This window comes from Thermobia domestica, chromosome 15, assembly GCF_964235325.1.
Source record: "Thermobia domestica chromosome 15, izTheDome1.hap1.1, whole genome shotgun sequence".
NCBI lineage: Eukaryota > Metazoa > Arthropoda > Insecta > Zygentoma > Lepismatidae > Thermobia > Thermobia domestica.
The window spans coordinates 63,836,879-63,859,996 of record NC_137468.1 but is presented as its reverse complement, the minus strand read 5'-3'; the positions used below and the strand labels follow the sequence as shown (position 1 = coordinate 63,859,996).

The 23,118-nt window shown below is 35.7% G+C and overlaps 1 long non-coding RNA gene across 2 annotated transcripts in view; it reads left to right on the top strand.

Moving 5' to 3' along the window:
* Positions 1-3,251: 3,251 nt before the first annotated feature.
* The window catches only part of LOC145671052 (uncharacterized), a 583,222-nt gene continuing 563,355 nt past the window's right edge, over positions 3,252-23,118 (top strand). Inside the window, exon 1 of one of the 2 annotated variants that reach the window (XR_014128434.1) lies at positions 3,252-3,828. This is a non-coding gene — a long non-coding RNA (uncharacterized LOC145671052). The remainder of the gene's footprint in view (positions 3,829-23,118) is intronic. The other variant, XR_014128433.1, reaches the window with a different exon arrangement.

Here is a 23,118-nt window from a genome sequence, read left to right as displayed (position 1 = left end):
CCAAGTTAGTAAAATTTTGAATCAACAATTACTATAAATCGTAAAAAGTACTTCTTTTGCAGCTATTATTCATTATACAGGGTGCTAATGAACTACACCGACAAACTGTAAGAGCTGATTCCTCACATCAAAATAAGAAAAAAAGTTCATATGGACCTATGGCGGAAAGTGCAAAATTTCAGAGCTAGGGCTGTCCAAAATCGCGAAAAATCCAAATTTCAAAAGGCTCTATTTCGAAATCTAGAAACTGTGGATGATGGTCCTTATCAGCGTAAAGGAGCATACACAATCCAAAAGTGCATATGTCGTCAATTTTCAATAGGTGTAGAGGATATTCCATACAGGGTGTAATTCTCAGATATGTTCTCAATAGAGATATGTTTTCAGATATACTCTGATTTCAAGGAGGGTCCAAAGTAGGCAGGACGTAAACCTTGATAACAATGGACTTCAATGCTTCGGAGGAAAGTCGCAAGTGTTAGGAACCGGCAGCTCCATGCTTTTTGGGTTCAGAATAACGTGTGATACGATGTATTTCGTCACGGTATATTTCACGTTTTCTTCATTCATAAATGTGAAAGAAAACATTGCAGCATGCGTTTTCCCGAGTACGAGAGACCGTGCTGCTGACGATCCTTAACATTTCCGACATCGTGCCAAAGGATTCTGTGTTCACTGCTATCAATGCTTATAGTTTGCCTACTTTGAACCAATCACAAAATCAGAACATATCTCAAAATTAGGTTGATGGCATGTCTGGGAATTTCACCCTGCACGGAATTCTCTGTACACCCATTGAACATTAATGAAATATTCATTTTTGAATTACGTATGTATGACTTCCTTTACGCTGATAAGGACCACCATCCACAGTTTCTGGAATTCGTAATAGGGCCTCTTGAAATTTGTCTTTTTCGCGATTTTGGACAGCCCTAACTCTGAAATTGTGCACTTTCCTCCATAGGTCCATATGAACTTTTTCTCTTATTTTGATGTAAGAAATCACCTCTTGCAGTTTGTCGGTATAGTTCATTAACACCCTGTATATGCATTGCATTATATTTTGTAAATGATTAAAGGAAAATCCTTTCTACAATATTAGAACATCATATGTAATAACGTACCTACCTTAGTTTGTCATTCGTACACTGCAGACATATCAAACTCAGTATCACAAGTAAACCAAATAGTCTTGAGTGTTCAATAATGCGAGCTGCACGAGAAAAAAGCTATTTTCATACTTAATGATGTATCGGTTTTAAAAGGTGAGTAAATACGTAACATATTAACTAATAATGTGGTTCTTTAAAAATAGAAAGAACGTAAGAAAATCAGTGTAGTACGTAGTTTCTTATTGATTCTTATCCACCATCTGGATTTTTTCTCCTGCAATCAGTTTTCGGGTTTCTGGAAACTTGTTGCTTGCGCCATCAACTTTCAGAACAGAGTTGGCCTAATAATTTAATCTCTCTGGAGATTTGTTCCTTACCACAAGTGATTAGAGGCGGATCCAGGGGGACATCGCACCCGCCCCCGAGAAGAGAAAATTTTCTTGTTTTATATATAAATAAAACCCATCCCAGAGTTTGGAGCTCTTAAAAGTAGTTCCAAGTAGCAATATTAAAACCCAACCACCCCCAAAAGTTCGCCCTAGATCCACCCCTACAAATGACGAAAGAATTCATTCCACGAATACGCGCTACCGAATATGTAAATTACGTACGATGCAAATTTGTAGGTTTCTGAGAAACGTGCACGCAAGTTGACATATTCTTAAAATTTGGGGATAATCATTTCACTTGATTTTTACTTCAAAGTTGAGTAGAATTAAAATTCTATTAATTCCATCCCTAAATTAGTAAGTTATGTCTTTTTTTTTCCTTTTTGTTATTTCCTTGAGTTGAACAAAAGGTCACAGAAAAATGAATGAAAATTATACTGATACTATATGTATAATCGGGAAATGTATATACATGTAAGAGAATAATATCACACCACCAACCCTTAAGAGTAATAAAAGAAAGTTTGTCAGTAACAAATTCAGCCCGCTTAATTGCTGATATTATTCATTTGTGAACGAAAAACCCTGTTCCAAATTGGTGGTTTTTATTTCCTTCCCTTAAAAGTACGTAAAATTCCCGGAATTCACAATTCCATTTCCTTCTCACCTAACTTCCTGAACTCCTATTAGGTCCATCTTTGTATTTCTCTAAGTCACTCGTTACGGATTTTAACGCGCTTGCCCCATAAAGACTTCTAATATTCCATGTTCCAAATCTCATGTCCATTTTCTTTTCTTGAGGTCATGCCAAGTTATCAGTCCTTCTCCGAAGCTTCTGTGAATGTTTCTGAACAAGCGCTTTTTTTCTTTTCTTCTTCTTCTTCTTCTTTTTTTTTTTACAAGATGAGATTGTTAGCCTTACCCAAACCCCCAAGCTGGAGGACCACTCCTTGTCGTCTGTCTGCGACTGCTTATTCAGTATATTTGCAGCTAACCTGTAATAGATCCAATAGATCAATGGTTCCCTAATTATTCCTGAGAAGTGAGAAATACTATCAAGAGCTGCTGAAAAAAATAAACCGTGAAACTATTTTAAATTGCAAAGGTAATTCTTTATTTTAAAAAAGTTTTAATTTATTTTAGCATGATTTCCTAAACTTTATTTTGAACAACATTCCTAAACATTAAGATTTTGTTTGTGAATTTCAACTGTACAATAATAATGTTCACGGTCAAACCTTTAGAACATTTGAGGATAATATGATTGAAATTAGAAAATAATTCATCTCGTAATTTACGTGAAGCATTTTACATTTCTAAAAATATAAATTAATAACATCAAACACCAAGTTCTTTAAAGAAATAATTATACAAAATTACGCTCATGAATTATTATTTTATAGTTGTAATGATATCTCGCTTGATCCTCGATATGCCGTAAACCTCAGGAGTTTAAAATAAGGTATTGATAAGTTATTATTCAATACATATGTATCCCTATTAGGATCACATGCATTGCAGTTGCTTTGTGTATTCTCCGGATGAAAAGTAATTTTAAAGTTAATTTGAACTCAAAAATTCGGATGCTTGAGCGCCGGGAAACCACGTAGACGGCTAGGGACTAAACTAATTATTAGTGGAAGCAGAGTTAAGGCATTTGCAAAAGTTGGAAAGAGGCTATCATTCGGGATTTTGTTGGAAAAGCATTTACCCCTCTGAATATGAGAAATGTGAACATTTTAATCTATAATATAATATTCTCTTGATGAGCGTAAAACTCAAGTTATGTAAGAGTCATCGCCTCTCACGCGCAAAACCTGAATTGACGCTCTAGTTCTATTGCCACCCCTAGCGCAAAGGTAAGGAAGAAAACATTGTCAAGGTCAAGGAAGTAAAAAACCACCCTGGAACGAGTAACCGCTAAACTGGATGATAGTTTGTAAGCTAACATACCAGGCGTATTAATCCAACGAAACACCCAAGAACAATGGCCAAATAACATTCACGTGAAGAGCTTAACTTGATTGTAGAGAAAGAGTGTTAGCGATAAGGTAAACAGAAACATCAACCCCATGTATTGCAGTGCTTCTGACTCGTTTTTATTTTAATGTTTCATGTGATGAGCGAAATGTGCCAGTTTGAAAACTAAGGACTACAGTTAGTCACTTTATTATACGTATTGGTGTTCAAGGAAACCTTTCGATACTGTTTATAACTGAAATGTGTGGTCCGAGAGAGTGCTTTCTACAAGGTTTGTAGGACGTTTAAAGGAGAAAACAAGTGGTTTGTTTCCAGTGTATTAGAGCATCGGAGAGAAGAAAACACAGGTAAATAGTGCATAGATCAGTAAATTATTTAGCTACAAAATATTTATAACTTTATTATCAAAATGGTTCGTGCCCGTGGGTTTTCTCAGGGTACTTTCGTTTCCTCCCACTCTCTCATTCTACCACTTCTTCCATCATCATTTACTTCCTCTAATCATCATCTCCTTTAGGCTAATCGTGGGACATTAAAATGAAATATTTCATTTCATTGTTAAAATGTTACTGGTTGAACACAATGAAAAAGTATTTTTTTTTTCGGAGGAAGGTGTCGATATGCTATAACGATTTACAGTATATATTTGTAAAAGTTACAGAAGAAATTCATAATAATATTTAAAGTGGATCACCTGCCATAAGTCAGCACATATTTTAGCTCATTCCTTTAACTACTGCGCAATGAAACGTTATCTAATACAAATCTTGTACTATAAGATATTGTTTCAGCTACAGCACAAGACACTGGTTCATTTGGTTCTATCTCCGGTTCTTATCTATTTATTTAAATATTAATTTACATTTAAGGAAATAGATTTAGAGACGAAACTTGCGCAGAACGCCATAATGCGTTGTTGCCAAAATTGTACCTTTACTGTAGTAGTCACAATAAGAAAATTCCTGGATTCTAGCGTTGCAGTTCGAGAAGCGGAATAGCGGTAAGGGTCGAAACCTAATTTCTCCAGTAAGTATCTAAGCAGAATGCCATGATTATCCCTTTATTATCTGGCATCAGTAAACACTCGACACTATCTGGCCATGCCGCACTGTTCAAGCAGCGTTTAGCATAGTACCGAGAACACCTAGTGATCCACTGGGGGCGCGCAGTGGCTCAGTGGTAGAGCGTTTACCTCCTGTGGTTGGGGTCCCTGGTTCGATCCCAGCTCGTGCCGTGTGGACTTTGTGGTAGGCAAACACCGTGCCTTTGAGTTTTCTCGGGGTTATCCCGGGCTTGTGTATAGCCCGCTCCCCCCAGTTCTTTGTCACCGGAACTGGAAGAGTCACTACTACTACTATTACTACTACTGCTATTACTACTACTGCTATTACTACTACTACTACTACTAGGCAAATTTTTACTTTGACTCCAACTGTGACTTCAACCGATTCATATGATCCGGTTCCCGGAGCAGTTTAGGAATCATTCCTAAACTGCTCCCGGAACCGGATCACATGAATCGATTACAATTACTAACACAGTGAAAGTAATGTACGATGTTAAGAATTATACTATAAGTACAAGGGCCACAATGTTACTATACGATGTTAAGAATTATACTATAAGTACAAGGGCCACAATTTTACTATACGAAGTTAAGAATTATACTATAAGGACGTCACACCAAAGGCACGAACAGTTCTAACAAGTGACTCACGCACAAACAGTTCCAGGAAGTAACTGAACCTATAAGAACCGATTAAAATCACAGTTGGAGTCAAAGTAAAGACTTACCCTACTACTACTACTACTATTGCTGCTACTACTACTACTATTACTACTACTACTACTGCTACTACTAATTTTACTACTCCGACTACTACTACTACTTAAGTTATATCGAGAACAGAACCCAACCAACCCCTGCGGGGCTTCTAACCCGTTCCTACTACTACTAGTAGTAGTATTGCTACTAACTACCACCACTACTACTTCTACTACTACCACTACTACTGCTACTACTACTACTACTACTACTACTACTACTACCGCTACTACTACTTATACTAAAGCCTCCTTACCACAAGATTTACATCTTAAATCTTTATAACATGTGATTCCGATTCATTCTGAACTAATATGAACCGTTAGAATCACTATGATTCGTTAAAAATCACTGGGGGGAGCGGGCTATACTCAATCCTTATCCCGTTTCCTCCCACTTTCTTTATTCCACCATTTCACTCATCTCTCATCATTACCGTCTCCTTTAGCCTAACCGGCATAACCATGGGACGTAAAACAAAACCTAGTGATCCACGTTAATAGACCAGTCTGTAAATAATGGAAATACGTTGTGTTCTTGCCTGTGAAATATAGATCTACGTAAAAATACATTAATGTAAATCTAACTTGTTACTCACGAATTCACTTCGAAGAAGGGATGCAAACTTTTCTTAAGAAAAAAATGGGACGGGACCATTAGTGTTCGAGACTCCTTCGCCCCCCCCCTCCCTTACGGAGACGACTATATTTACGAACAGTCGTTGAAAATAATGTAAATAATCAGCTGGATAACGCGAACCTGAATGTATGTAGCACTTTATTTTATTTTTATTTTTCCCACTCACTGCTCATCACCAGGTAGGCTATAAGCAATATTTTATACAACAAATTCAAACCAAAACAACTGTTTATTTCACATAAACAAAGTTTAGAGGGAAAACTACGGTATATAGATCTTTGGCTGATATTTAGTACCTCCCCTTACAATGATAAAAATCACTCTGATTCCTTTGTATTATAATAAATTCGAGCCATTAAATAATACATATTCCATCACGTAATTTTATTCCATTTATTTATTTTTACCTGGTTGTCCTGACAACGACGTGTCCAAAACCTTATTATTTTTAAACATTTGAATATCTTTATACATTGACAATATTATTATTTAAAACATTTCTTTCTCTTCTTCTGATAGTAAAAATCAGCTAGCCTAGTACATATTTGGAATAAATTTATGACCCAAAATTACAAATATACAATGTACTGTTGTATCCTAATCTTGAACATCAACATGCACGGCAGTGCATGGCAGCAAAGTTCCACGAAGAAAATGAAAACTGGCCTGCACTGCCGTAAGCATATTATACACGAACAAGAGTTTTGGGTAAAATCGCAGATTTCGAGGCTTTGTAAAAACGATTCTATTAAGGGTAGAAACATGAAATTTAGAATGTAAGGAGATATCCCACAGATGTACTCATATGACAAATCTTACATTCCTACCTTCAACCATCTTCGAGTACTGGGGCCCCAAAATATGCAGTTTTCAGGCTCACTGACTCACTCATCAAATTGATTAGGTACTTCCCAATGATATAGAGACATGAAACTTTGCATAAAGGTATCCTATAACGACTTGAGTATGGAAAAAGTCCGAAATCTGAGAAATGTGCTATGGGAAATTTTTTATGGGCTAAAAACTGTCCTTAGCCAGGAAAAAAAAATATTCACTCACTCACTCATCAAATTGATTAGGCACTTCCCAATGAGACAGAGACGTGCAACTCTGCACAAAGGTACCTTATAACGACTTGAGTATGGAAAAGGTCCGAAATTTGAGGAATGTTCTATGGGAAAGTTTTCATAGGCAAAAAACTGTCCTTAGCCAAGCAAGAAATCGATTCACTCACTCACTCAACAAATTGATTAGGTACTTCACAATGAGATAGAAACGTGAAACTTTGCATATAGGTACCCTACTACGACCTGCATATGGAAAAATTCCGAAATCTGAGGAATGTGCTAAGGGAATTTTTTTATGGGCAAAAATCTCTTCTTAGCCAGGAAGAAAATAGTTTCACTCAGTCACACATCAAATTGATTAGGTACTTCCCAATGAGATAGAAACTTAAAACTTTACATAAAGGTACTCTACAATAATTTGAGTATGGAAAATGTCCGAAATCTGAGGAATGTGCTATGGGAATTTTTTTATGTGCAAAAAACTGTCCTTAGCCAGAAAAAAAATCGTTTCACTCACTCATTCATCAAATTGATTAGGTACTTATCAATAAGACAGAGTCGTGAAACTCTGCACAAAGGCACCTTATAACGACTTGAGTATAGAAAAAGACCGAAATTTAAGGAATGTACAATGGAAACGTTTTTATAGGCCAAAAACTGTCCTTAGCCAAGCAAGAAATCGTTTCACTCACTCATTCATCAAATTGATTAGGTACTTCACAATGAGATAGAGACGTGAAACTTTGCATAAATGTACCCTATAACGACTTGAGTACGAAAAAAGTCCGAAATCTGAGGAATGCACTATGGGAATTTTTATGGGCAAAAACATGTCCTTAGCCAGGAAAAAATCGTTTCACTCACTCGCTCATAAAATTGATTAGGTAATAAAATTGATTAGGTACTTCCTCATGAGACAGAGACGTGAAACTCTACACAATGTTACCTTATAATGACTTGAGTATGGAAAAAGTCCGAAATTTAAGGAATGTACAATGGAAACGTTTTCATGGGCCAAAAACTGTCCTTAGCCAAGCAAGAAATCGCTTCACTCACTCACTCATCAAAATTATTATGTACTTCCCAATGAGATAGAAACGTGACACTGCATAAAGGTACCCTGTAATGACGTGAGTATGGAAGAAGTCCGAAATCTGAGGAATGGGTTATGGGAATTCTTTTATGGGCAAAAAACTGTCCTTAGCCAGGAAAAAAATTGTTTCAGTCACTCACTTATCAAATTGATTAGGTACTTCCCAATGAGATAGAAACTTGAAACTCTGCATAAAGGTACTCTACGATAACTTGAGTATGGAAAAAATCCGAAATCTGAGGAATGTGCTATGGGAAATTTTTATGTGCAAAAACTGTCTTTAGCCTGGAAAAAAAATTGTTTCACTCACTCAGTCATCAAATTGATTAGGTACTTCCCAATGAGACAGAGACGTGAAACTTCGCAGAATGGTACCTTATAATGACTTGAGTATGAAAAAGGTCCGAAATTTGAGGAATGTACAATGGGAAAGTTTTTATAGGCAAAAAACTGTCCTTAGCGAAGCAAGAAATTGTTTCACTCACTCAGTCATCAAATTAATCAAGTACTTCCCAATGAGAGAGAAACGTGATACTTTGCATAGATGTACCCTATAATGACTTGAGTATGGAAGAAGTAGGAAATGTGATTAATATGCTATGGCAATTTTTTATGGGCAAAAAACTGTCCTTAGCTAAGTAAGAAATCGTTTTTACTCACTCACTCATCAAGTTAATTAGATACTTCCCAATGGGATAGAGACGTGAAACTGCATAAAAGTACATTATAATGACTTGAGTACAGAGAAAGTCCGAAATGTGATTAATGTGCTATGGCAATTTTTTATGGGCGAGAAACTGTCCTTAGCAAAGCAGGAAATGGTTCACTCACTCACTCATCACATTGATTTGCTAGTTCCCAATGAGATAATGACGTGAAACTGTACAAAAAGGTATTTTATAATGATTTGAGTGTGAAAAAGGACCGTAATGTGAGGAATGTGTTATGAGAATTTTTTCATGGATGTAAACTCTCCTTAGCAAAATAGAAATAGGTTCATTCATTCACTCATCACATTGATTTGCTGGTTTCCAATGAGAAAGAGACGTGAAACTATGCATAAAGGTACCTTATAATGACTTAAGTGTGTAAAAAGTCTTAAATGTGAGGAATGTGCAAAGGGATTTTTTTATGGGTGAAAAACTATTTTTAGCCAAGCAGATATCAGCTCATTCATTCACTCGTCACATTGATTAAGTACTTGTTTATGAAATATTGACGTAAAAGTCTGTATATTGGTACCTTATAATGACTTGAGTATGGAGGAGGTCTGAAATTTAAGTAATGTACTAAAGAAAATTTTTTATGGGTGAAAACTGTCCTTAGCCAATCAGAAATCGGTTCACTCACTGACTGACTTACTCATAGCATTAATTAGGTACTTCCCAATGAGATAGAAATATGAATCTCTGCATAAAGGTACCTTATAATGATTTGAGTATGGAAAGTGTCCGAAACTGTCCTTAGTCAAGCAGAAATCGGTTCACTTACTCGCACATCCCATTGATTTTGTACTTCCCAATGAGATAAGTCGTGAAACTCTGCATAAAGGTATCTTAAATGACCTGAGTATGGAAAAAGTCCGAAATGTGACGAATGTGTTATGGGAAATTTTTTATAGACGAAAAATTGTCCGTAGCCATTAGGTACTTCCCAATGAGATAAAATGTGAATGTCTACACGAAGGTAGCTTATAATGGCTTGAATATGAAAAATATCCGAAATTTAAGGAATGTGCTATGCAATTTTCTGTGGGCGAAAAACTGTCTTTACTCAAACAGAGATCGGTTCATTTACTCACTGATCATTGATTAGGTGCTTCCAAATGAGATAGAGATTTAAAACTCAGCATAACGGTACCTACCTTACGTAATGACTTGTGTAAGTAAAAGATTCCAAATTTAAGGAATGTACTATGGGAATTTTTATGGGAGAAAAACTGTCCATAGCCATTAGGTGCTTCTTAATGAGATAAAGATGCGAAACTCTCCATAAAGGTACACTATAACGGCATGAAAATGAAATTTTTAGGAATTTGCTATGGAAAATTTTTCATTGGCAAAAAAAAAAAAAAAAAAAAAAACTGTCCTTACAATCAGAAATCAGGAACGATTCCGTTATTGAACACATCATGTGCATAGTGATAATGTCAATCGTCTGAGTGGTCGAGTTGGTGCTCTCCTCACTGGTCTATTGGTTACCACGTGCTCCTTTGGTATATGGGGTCCTGGGTTCGATTCCCGGTGGAAAATACTTTGAAATCTTAACTCTCCTCGATGTTTCTGTGTTCGTGTCCCTGTCGTTCTAGGTTAATAGAAAAATGAGCTAAGGTCACTGAGAAGAATCCGTTATCCGGACAGCGGTATAGTGTACAAATATACGGGATCCTTATGTTTACTATATAAATCAATACTTAACATACGTTATCCATATGCTACATACGTACTGCCCTCTTTCCCGCTTAGATGTTACACAATGTCGTTGCAGGATGTCTGACATCTAACAGTCTTCCATACATTACATACGTCAGCTATAAGTTACATACGGCCATCTGTATGTGAGAGCCTGACCGCCTACATACAGTCTTTTCGTTCGTGCGGGAAGTACGTTTATTCTGAACACTTATACGGAAAATATGTTTAAAATATACTTTTTCAGTTATACGTTTAGTGTACGTTAAGTCCTAAAACTACAGGATTTACACATGTAGCCAACGTTTTTATGTACACCACATACATTTTTCTCAGTGTGCGAGTAAAATAAGTGAAAGCTTGTAATAAGTAGTTAAGCAAGTTAATGAGACACGTTCTGTGAGTCAGTTAGCTTTTAAAAACGTGGGCTAAGACACGTACATATTGCCGTAAATTTCGTGGTTGGAACCACAGACAAAGAAAGCCAATATTTTGTCTTTTTCCGGTGAATATTTTTCCTTTATTGCAGTCATTGGTATTAAATAGATATTGAAATTAATTTGATAAGTAAGATAATGTAGAGGTGAGAATATTTAAAATTAATGAAGTTTTCGAAGAAATGAGAAATCCAATTGTTTGAGTTTATATGAGACTAGCAACAAAATGTAACCGATTTCGTAAATATATTGGTACCCCGAGTTATATTACAGTTACTACAGTCGTTATGTAAAAATGTTCTTGATGCTTCGTGTCACTATCTGTGAAAAGTGAAAATATCTCTTATGTATCAGCCTTTTCATCAACAGTGAATTTCGTGCCTTTGCTCTTCATATTTCCTAAATTGCCCTCCTGGGGGTTCGCCCCCACACCCTCGCCTTTGCTCGGCCTACTTCCTCACACCTCTTAAGCTTACAATTCCCGACTTTCAAGTTTTTTCTTCCTATTTCAACTATCTAAAAGATAAAATTTTGTATTCCAGGAAAATGCCTATTTAAATAACATGATGATTTCTTCATCTCCCTTTAGACTTCTTAAAATTTAAAAATATTCAATTTTAGCAATTTTCCTGTAGGTTAGTCCCGGGAGGCTACAATCGTGCCAAATGTCATCATTCTAATCCTGCCGGAAGTGCCTAAACATTTTGGGGTGTAGAAGACGTCCAATATAAATAACATGGAAAAGGTTTTTATGTTCCCCATAAAACCACTCTAAATTTGGAAATTTTCATTTTTACTGACTTACTTAGGTAATACTAACAAAAAAGTTGAAGCATACCGAATTTCAAGTACCTGAAATATGAGATTCTAAGTCCAAAAAAGGCCTATTTAAATAGCATGGGGAATTTCTTCATCTCCCCTTTAGACTCCCTAAAAATTAAAAATAGTCGGTTAGTTCCGAAAAACTACAATCATGTGAATTTTAATCATTGTAGCCCTGCAGGAAGTGTCCTATAATTTTAGGGTGTAAAAGCTGTCCCATATAAATACGTACTATGGGAAAGATTTTTCAGTTCCAATAAAACCATTCTAAAGTTGGAATTGTTTATTTTTACGAATTTACTTAGGTAATACTAGTGAAAGCGTACAAGCATACCGAATTTCAATTTTTTTCCAATTCCAAGTTCCTAAAACATAGACCTAAAATATGTAAAAAAAAAAAAAAAAAAAAAAAAGACCCATTTAAATAACATGGGAAAATTCTTCATCCCCCTTCATCATTTCAACTTTCCATCTCAACCGGAAACACCCCTTTAATTTATGTCAGTTTATGAAGTTTTATATACAGTTAGGATATGTTAGTGGCAAATATTATTAAGTTTACAAGCTATTTGAAAGGTGTATATCATTGTAAAGAAAACCCGAGGCAGTATGAAACTGCGCAGCATGCGCGTCATGTAATGAACTCCATAATTTCGCAATGTGAAAAGGTAGAGAACAACTAAGTATATTGAAACACCAGTTATGTCTAGTGATGTAGCAGCGAGGATTCAGCATTAAGGGTTTTGGGCCCTGTTGATACTCTTCGTATTTAGGTAATGAAAAATGAGATGTTAGTGATCGTAATTTTGTAGTTCGGGTAAATTAATTAGAATCTCGTTTGGACATAACTCTCTGACAGATATTTAATACAATAAATCCTCCCCGCTGTTCTAGTAGCTAGAATATGCGCCTTTCTTGTACAGGGTCTTGGGTTCGATTCCCGGTGGGAGAGCCCTTGGGAACTAATGTTGCATATGAAATATTATGGCTCCTTTAAAAATGTACAATTTTAAATTTAAATCCAGCAATATGTCATAATTGAGAATCCTAATATACGATATTGACATAGTGAACTACAAAAATAAGTGAAATATGAACAAAAACACCAGACATGCAAAACGTGCAGCCAAGTTCGTCAGCCTCAAAAAGTGTTGAGATAAGGATGGATGAGCCAAGTTCCTTGGCCACTGCATCTGAAAGGAACACTGAAACTTGGCGCGAGGTGTCTAACATATTCGAATACATTAAGATGTCTGTTCCTAGTTTTACGGTCGGGGCATTTTTGCCCTAAGGCTAGTGGTGAACCCCAATCTCACCACGGCCACAAACACCATCCCTAAGGTTCGATAACATCATTTACCTTGACACTTCATGGAGGAATATAAGTTTTCCTTGTCTGGGTTTCGAACCACCAATCTCACTGCAGTATACTGTATATGTGCCTTAGCGCTTTAGCAAAGTTGATATTCCTAAAGTTGGTGGTGGTCCCAAACCCACCACGCCCACTACCACTATCCCTAAGATTCCTTAACATCATTTTCCTTGACACCTCGCGCCAATTCCAGTATTCGTTTCAGATGCAGTGGCCAAGGAACTTGGCTGATCCATCCTTATCTCAACACTTTTTGAGGCTGACGAACTTGGCTGCACTTTTTGCATCTCTGGTGTTTTTGTTCATATATAAGATTTACAGTGTGTCACTTCAAAAAATATAGCTGAACTAAGAACATCTAGCGAAGGGAATTAGAAGCCTCCAGGGTTCTTGTACTTCTACCTTTATCACAATTTAGACAAAAACAAAATACTCGGTTCTGGAACCATGAAAACAGTTGGAGGAGATACTAAATGCCACTTTTTTTTTTTTTTTTTTTTTTTTTGGTCACAAATGAGTATATAATATTGTTAAGAATTACTGACAAGAAGTATTACTAAAATCAAGACTTATTCTTACACATTCGTTTCACCTTCTTTGTCGGGGATTTCGATATGGATGGTTCATTATTGATGTTGTCTTTATATTATTCATCATTGTATGTGAAAAATAACCTTATTTAACGTTGAAGAACAGAATAATACTGTATAACACAGGTTAATGTAAACAATGCGATTACGGGTCAAACCAACGGGACACCGATATTGGTGCAATTCTGGCAGACGCCGGTACACGGTATAGTTAGAGTGGCTGCCACTCGCTGAAGTAAGTCATAGTGTTACTGCCACTGTGGTAGCAGTCACTTTTATGTAGAGGTTGCAAAAACAATATTATTGGGGATGCATGAAATATACTATCATCTTAATCGACTGGATTATCAACTCAAAACATGCATCCCAAATATTTCTTCATGTCAAATTGAAACACAAATTTGTTAAATTGATTCTACATATAAAACTCTGCATGTAAAAGATTAATTATTCCTTGGTAAAAATGGTATAGTAAAATATTCATTAACTTTGCAAATCGATAAATCGGGAAAATATGTGTCCTGACGAGCGTTCGGTTGGGACAAATAAGTCAGAAATTGGTACAGTTACGACAGAAACGAGATTGTTGGCAACACTGCGTATAAGGTAGCCTTTAACCACAGTATACAAAGTGAAAGTATCTGAAATCAGTATGCTAACTCCTGAAGTGCAACCATATTAGTGTTCGAGAGTTAAAGTCTCACCTATTTGTAAATTTACGTCGTGCAGTTTTAATATACGGAACCACAGTATGAGTAGTAATAGGAGTAGAAGTAGGGGTAGAACGGGTTAGAAGCCCCGCAGGGGTTCATTGGGTTCTGTTCTCGACATAAAATGGGCAAATTAAAGACTTCCCCAATTTTTTTCGTGCATTTTACAATCTGTGGATCCGTACAGTAAAACTGTACCATTTACGTAATGTGTTGTGTTACTTCGAAGACAAATGTGTAAGTAATGAAAACATCGGGGTATCATATACAGGATGTAACATAAATGCATGACCAAAAGTAACGAGGTGTTTTGCGGACATCAAAATAAGTAAAAATATTCCTATATACATGGGTCCGATGCCGCTTCGTTTCCGGGATACAGGGTGTTCAAATGTCGAGTCCCGACAATGACTCACTATGGGAAAAGGAATAGAAATGTTTAATAGCCTATTACAGGAATAATACAATCAAGTAGAATTATACCTGAAGCAAACACTTTTACACTAACATACAGAATGAAACTAATAAACTTTTGAGGTTATTGGGTTGTCACTGTTGCTAACCTAGTAAAACCTTGTACCATTGTTTCCTGTCGTGCGCCGTTAATTTACTTCACACTTGAACGCCTTGTCTTTCGAAATAAAGCGGAACTAGTCCCATGTTTAGGAACGTTTTGTCAGCAATCATATGCTAACGTGTGGACGTCTAGTTCTATTTGAAAACATAACTTTTTGTACTGGTTGGCAGCAGTGACAACCCAATAATCTCAAATGTTGATTACTTTCGTTCTCTATGTTAGTGTAAATGTATTTGCACAGCCATAGTTCCACTTAATTGTATTATTCCAGTAATATTAAGCATTTCCATTCCTTTTCCCATAGTGAGTCATTGGAAGGACTCGACAGTTGAACACCCTGTATCTCGGAAACGAAGCGGCATCGGACCCACGTTTATAGGAACATTTTTGCTGATTTGGATGTCCGCAATCACCTCGTTACTTTTGGCCATACATTTGTTACACCCTGTATAAGGTCCATAGTAACGTACAAATGCATAATCCAACACGTATGGTAAGTGTTTTTTTATGCCATAAACAGTGGTTTGCGCTTTCCTCGTTGATGTGTATATTCACTGTTGCTGACCCACCTGGTCACTATGGGATAAACTGCAAGCCTTCTAGTGCGATCCTTCTTGATGTACTTCGGGCATGACATGGTTAGATAGCATTCGTGATTTTGAATGGTCTTATTGTGCACTAGACTGAAGACCTCCTAAAGAAAATTTGTGCAAAGGAATATAACCTACTCTTCAAACTTAATTAAGATACTGAGAGTCTATTTACTGAAAAAGAAGGATATATCTATATATAAGCAATTAATTTATTCATGGACCCGTATGATAAATCTGCACCCGACGAAGTACAAACTTTGATCTTTCTTTTGCAATAGAAACGTGGTATTAAAAAACTGTCAACTTGCACATCTAGAAAAAGTGCAATATTATAAGCAAGAAATCCAGCCTTTACTCGTAATAAATCGAAAGGTAGACTGTTTGGATTTAATAACAATTTGAATAGGTTATTCATAATAGGTACTCAATTTCCTGATGAATTCTCGGAGTTTATTATAACGAAAATTTAAATATCTAGCAGCACTTCATTCATTTTATGTTTACCTTATTTTCTTCCCATATGTCAGTACAGAATTTTATTAAAAATTGTCTGGCTGTGCTCTTCTACGTTAACAAAACAATTGAAGGACTTCAGGCAATGCAGAAAAAAGCTGGGAAAATATTAGGATTGAGTTAAGCAATAATTTTAATTTAAACCAATACAAATAAATAAACCGTTTGATCATGAAGACGAAATTTACATAGGTTGTACAATGGTGTATGCAATTTGCAGAAGATGTTGCGCATGTCGTGAAATCTAAAAAGAGAAATAATTAGATGCTAAAAATTTGAGGAAGCGCTGCAAGAAACTAGAGATGAAATAAACTTATATTAGACCAGTGTTTCTCGACCCTGTTTACCGAGTACTCTCTTCGTGAACTACATACTTCATATCCGCTTATTGGTATGTCCGCTTTTGCGATTTCAGACGCAGTATTGAATTTTCAAACAGTGGTGGATCTACCCGGGGCCAAGGGGCCTAGGCCCCTCCAGTTCTTTAGTGACAAAAATAACTGAAGCTATTATTTATACGTAGTAATTTCATGATATATCTAACATAGTCTGGATTCTGGCTGCATCACCTCTAGTTTTCACCTTCTAGAGCCGCCTGTTCTCAAATCTTCAATAATAATAATAATAATAATAATAATAATAATAATAATAATAATAATAATAATAATAATAATAATATTATTATTATTATTATTATTATTATTATTATTATTATTATTATTATTATTATTATCCTCATCAATTTATATTTGTTTCGAACGAAATTTTTTTACCATCATAGTTTAAAATGAATTAAAATTTCCTGTTTAACACCCCACTACGACCGGGGTTAAGAGAGACCGTGTTACTGGAATAATGAAATGAAGAAAATAGAAGGAAAGGGGAGACAAGAAAACTCACCACAAAAGCCACATAGTACGACATGGGATCGAACTAGGGACCCCACCCACTGGAAGTGGGCGCTTTACCAATGAACTCCGTAGTGTATTATTATTATTATTATTATTATTATTATTATTATTATTATTATTTTATCAGCTTTGTTCTTAATGAAAATATAGTTCTTAATAATTATTTTGTTTTTATACAATACTTCATTTAACGTCAATTTTGTTTTATATAATTCGCCATTAGTGGCGTATTTAGGATTTTTGTTTCGAGGGGACTACGCACAACACATGAATAAGCACTAATATTTTTGCTTTTGGGTACGGAAAATTTTAATAAAGTTTTGCATATAACCAATTTATTTCGGGAGGCTTAAGCTCTATAGCCACCCCTAAATACGCCACTGTTCACAATATTTGTAATTACAAACCTGGTTTATTTCTGTAAGTAGTTTGCGCCCCCTTGGTCGCTCCTCACGCACCCCAGGTTCGCAAATGGGATTAGACAAAAGCCATAGTTCTTGGAACGAAGCAATCTTTGTCAAATATAGAGCTAGGAAAGTTGAAAGTAGAACAGGTTGCTACTTTTCCATATTTGGGTTGTTAGTGAGAAAATGAAGTGTGAATGTGAAATAAAGGCAAGAATAGGAATGTCGAACGATTTTAGGAGGAAGAAAATCTATCTTTTGGACCATCCAATAAAGAGTTAAGAAAGAGACTCATAAAATGTTTAGTGTGGAATATTGTACTGTATGGTGTAGAAACATGGACCTTACGCAAGAAAGATGACAGAAATACTGGAGGGTTTCAAAATGTAACTGTAGAGAAGAGTAGAAAGAGTTAGATGGGGCAAACATAAAACATATTAGATGTTAGAATTAGTGGAGGAGAAAAGAATAGTGTTAGATATAATTAGAGAGAGAAAAAAGGAACTGGTTGGAACATTAGCTGAGAAGAAATTGTATTATGCGGGATGTGCTAGAAGTTACGTGGGAGAAAAAAAAGAGGAAGGGGCGAAAGAGATTGCAGTTGAACAACAATATTAAAACAAAATTTCCTACATGAAAACAAAGATGTTAACTGAAGACCGTGGTGCACGGAGACTTCTCAGTTCGCGGCAAATGGTCTTTCATTAATGTCAAAATGCATTATGATAGTGATAATGATAGTAACCTGTTAAAATACTAGAATAATTATTTTCAAGTATAGAAATTCTTTTAGATACGAGTATTTCGACATTCCATCATTGGTTAAAGTAGATGGCTTACTATCCTCACTCCACTGATGTTCGAATGGAACATCATAATAAAAAAGCATACAGTATAGGCGCCTGCTACGGTAGCGTGTGCAAAACTTCCCTCTGTTTGACTTCATGGTTGGAGTGCTCCAGTTCTTTAAAAAAAATGATCACATGATTTGGGTGTGGTCGGTAAGGCCGCCATATTGGATTCCAATATGTCGGCTATGCGATTACATCTATTTATACTTATATGGTAAGTTCTCACTACAAAACTGAGATACAAACCTTATTCTGGCGCCAAATTAGTGATAATGCATGTTTCAAGTGATTTGATTTAATACCGTTCCTTTACGTTGCCGACATTTTTAAATACGGCAGCTATTATCGTAAAAGAATTTCTTTCTCACTTTCCTTATATTAGTTTCTTAGCGGATTACTACGAAAGAGTCAGAATACGGAAAGCATCCTGAAGTAATCGTTATCGAGTAGAATCTCAAAGTATCAGACGGTACCTACCGGTACCTATATTATTTCTACGTCTTAGAAAGTGAGGCAGCTAGGCCATTTGATGTAGCTCAAGATGTTGGACTTCCAGAAATTAGACTATGCTAAATAAAGTGGCATGCGCAAATACTCTTTCAAAAAAGACGAAAATCATTTGGAAAGGTACCTAGTATTGTAATACGTTATTTTGGGGACCCTGCATCTCCTGCTGAAAATAGAATTGAACATTGACTTACAATGACGTCATCAATATGGCGGTCAAGCAGTAGTATGCTCTGGCACTCTGTGCACTGAAAGGTACCCTATGTTTGACTTCAGATTCATGTTTGGAGTGGTCTAGCTCTTTATACAAAAATAAAATGGTCATATGATTCGGGCATGGTCTACAAGGCCCAAATCTTGGATTTCAATATGGTCGCTCTGTGGGGCCGTATATTTTGCATTTATGTCCACTTTGTCGCAACATTTCGCGTGCGACGAAACTTTTTATATGTAGTGCGAAATTCGTCGATGAAAAGAAAAATTTTACACTCCTTTTACAGCTCTGGGAAGTAGAGAACTCTTTCCAGGGATCTGAAGTTACTACAAACAGGTGTGGTGGTTGCAGAGAGGTAACAAAAATCGGAAGAGAGGGCTCCCTTACCTCATCTTGATCGGTGTATCGAGCACCATGTCTTGACATTCTATCGTCTCTCTGCTCGTATCCTAATTAACTTAGATTCTTGATTTATAAACTATTGTCTTTTGGAATAAATCAGGCTTGATATCATAATCTTGTAGAACGTCGATATTAAAATGGATTTAAACTCATTGAGACGTTATTCAAGAGTCATTTAAGCGTCGTATTAAGAGTTTGACTAACACGTGACGCTAACTTCAGTCTTTAGAAACACGTTAGTGAAGTTAGCGGCGATTTATATCGAAAATGCTCAGCCCAAACGACTTTTTCGAATGGTTGTCCAAGCATATTAGGAAAACTCATTTGATTTCTTCTAAAGTGTTTTTCTCTCTTACCTTGATTCCTCCTAAAGTGCTTTAGCCTCTTACCTTGATTTCTCATAAAGTGCTTTTCTCTCTTATCTTGATTTCTCCTAAAGTGCTTTTCTCTGTTACCTTGATTTATCCTAAAGTGTTTCTCTCTCTTACCTTGATTTCCCCTAAAGTAATTTTCCCTTGTTTAGATATTTCCCTTAAAGTACTATTTCCTCTTTTATTGATTTCCTCTAAAGTGCTTTTATCTCTAACCTTGATTTCTCCTAAAGCGCTGTTCCCTCTTGTCTTGATTTCTCCTAAAGCGTTTTCTCTCTCTTACCTTGATTTCCCCTAAAGTACTTTTCTCTCTTACCTTGATTTCTCCCAAAGTACTTTTGTCTCTTAACATGATTTCTCCTACAGTACTTTTATCTCTTATTTTGATCTTTCCGAAAGTGCTTTCCTCTCTCACCTTGATTTCTCCTAATGGTCTTGGACAACTACGACGTTAAAAACAATTCTCCGTAGGAGCCATTATTACAAATGCCACCATATGTTTTTTTTTTTGGGGGGGGGCAACACCGGAAGTTACTTATTTCAAGTAGAGAAAGAGTCCATTCACCAGATTGTCTTCATCTAACTCCTTGTGTTGTGTTGACTTAAAAGTAATTCCAATAAATAGCATTTAATTGGCCCATCCTGTATAATTAGTAGTCCGCACATACGAAGGTAATGTAGGCACTGACTCGCCCTTTTGTAATTTGCATTCCCTATTTTTGTCCATAATAGCTTTCTTTTAATGGATTTGTGTGTTCAAAATTCCAGGAATTGCGTAACTACCAAGTCATTTACAGTATCTACATATATAACCTTATTCAGGACAATAACTTGAAATTATAGTCACACAAACATATGTAAAAGACTTCTTCACTACATGTAAATAATACATTTCTTGTGGATACGTATATTACATACGCACACAAACAGAGAGAGACAAGGTGGAGAAGTAAATAATTACTGTCATTTACTAAGCAACCTCTCGTCCTTCTAGAAACCAAATATTGCACCCAAATATGCTAGTTCTCTGAGGCGCTATGAACAGGATTCACATATCACTGTGTGACAGTTTTGGTTTCCACGTACTGGAATTAGGTGACAAATACATCTTCCTTTGTGTAATTAGAAGGTACACACACACACACACACACACACACACATATATATATATATATATATATATATATATATATATACACGTAAGTATATCTAGAGAGAGATTGCCTGGTTTAATTATGAAAATATATAGCGCTGTGAAGATACGGAACGTTTGTGGTTGACAAGATACAAATGTCACAGGTTAAAAGTAGGAAATTCCTGTGGTTTAGCCTTTACACTACAATCTTGTATATATTCCTTCCTTACTGGATTTCTACTGACAGGAGCTCAATTTAAGTAGTTTTTGTTCTTAGGAAGAAAAGAACATATTTAAGCATCTTTAAATTTTATTTAGTTCACTCTGCTAGTAGTTTAAACGGAGTTTTCTTTGTTGTGTGTCCTGCATTGTTCCTAGGCGGCATTCAAATGGACGTTAGACGTTCAGCTCTGCTCCCAATTCGACAAACCCGCTTACAGCAGTGTTGCCAATTTGGGGAAAAAGTCGCTAAATCTAGGGGATTCGCGTTCCAGGATAGCGACAGAAAATAATTTTTCCGATTAGCGACTTTTTTGGTGATTTTGGAATGACGATTTGGCGACTTATTTACAAATCTAGTGACTTTTGTACTGCGGACAATTCATCATAAAATAAGTACTATTAGCTCGAATCAGTTCAGATATATGTTTATTTCCTTTTGCTTATTTGAATCAGTGCAGATGTTGACGAGCTGGGAAAGTACATAACATTTATATCTCTATATTCCCGCTTTGATTGCTGTTATCTCTTACCTTCTAACGGGGACCAACTCCAGCTTTTAATGTCCTTTAGTTTACTGAGCTTCCGTTTAGAAGCACAAATATTTCATTAACGATAGTAAACAGATTATCTGTAGAAGCGTGAGTAGAAGTGAAGTAAGATTTTTCCTAGACCTTGAATATTGTTCGTTTTTCTAAACTTATTTTTGATTTCGTTGAAGCAAAATTGATCATAAAGTTTTATATATATATATATATATATATATATATATATATATATATATATATATATATATATATATATATATATATATATATATATATATATAAGAGGCAAAACTCCACGAAAATTATAGCGACTTTTCACCCTAAATTGGAGTCATTTCATCTCCTATTTGGCGACTTTTTGTATCAACTTGTTGGCAACACTGGCTTACAGCGATGTTCGTAGATTTCCTTAAGAAAATTTCCCTCGACTGACACGAAATTTTCTTCAGTTTTTTAGTGTCCAATTCTTGTGACAGAAGGTATGGGATAAGATTAATTTAACTATGTTAAAGGAAGAAGTGCCAATCACGTTTGTTTTTTGCTTCTATTTTTTATATATATTTTGCTTCCCTTTTTTTAATACAAAAGAACACATATATATCCAGTCAACAATGACTACAAATTATGGTATTTTGAATAGATAAACAGCCATACAAACGCTCTATTGGTATTGTATTGGTTTCTTTCTGAAATCAAAAAATAATTTAAGAATTTATATTGGCCAGTAAGTCAGCGCGAGAACATCCACGGATGTTCATGTTTTATCGAAAAAATCCCTCTTTTCCCTTTTTTCTAAATTTACCTATGAAATTTCTCTGGATTAGGGAAATTTCTCTGAAACTACGAACACTAACTGAGATGTTGAAATGTGTTTCGTTCTACTTTGTTGTATATTCTTATTAAGAGATCTAGCAAAAGCGCTTTGCCCATTGATTGCTTCACGCCAAACATTAATTGAACTACCGCGTACTTGCACACATGCTGCAGCCAGTGTTAACCAAGAACTGTGTTAAAGTAGTTTAGTGTACTGCATTATGGAATATAGATAAAATTGGCTAAATTCTTGTAAAATTAAGATGAAATTTATAATTAACCCTGCAATGCATTGTGGGATAGATATGGGTCATAGTGGTAAATAATCTGTACTTTCCTACATAACGGTATGTAGTTGCTAATGCATGTTGAATCAAATTGGGAACATTCGAGGCTAGTTGTAATTCCACAGTTTCCGCATGGATGGCACTATTAAGCGCACTAATACTTCCGTTACTCATTTTTGTTTACAATTGCAAAACTATTCTCTTCACTGAAAAAAATCATGCATTGTAGTGTTAACACAATTTAACAATAAAGCAAGTAGAACATTTTATAATTTTGTTTTACAAACCTAAAGCATACTGCAGTATTTTTCGTGACATCATAGGTG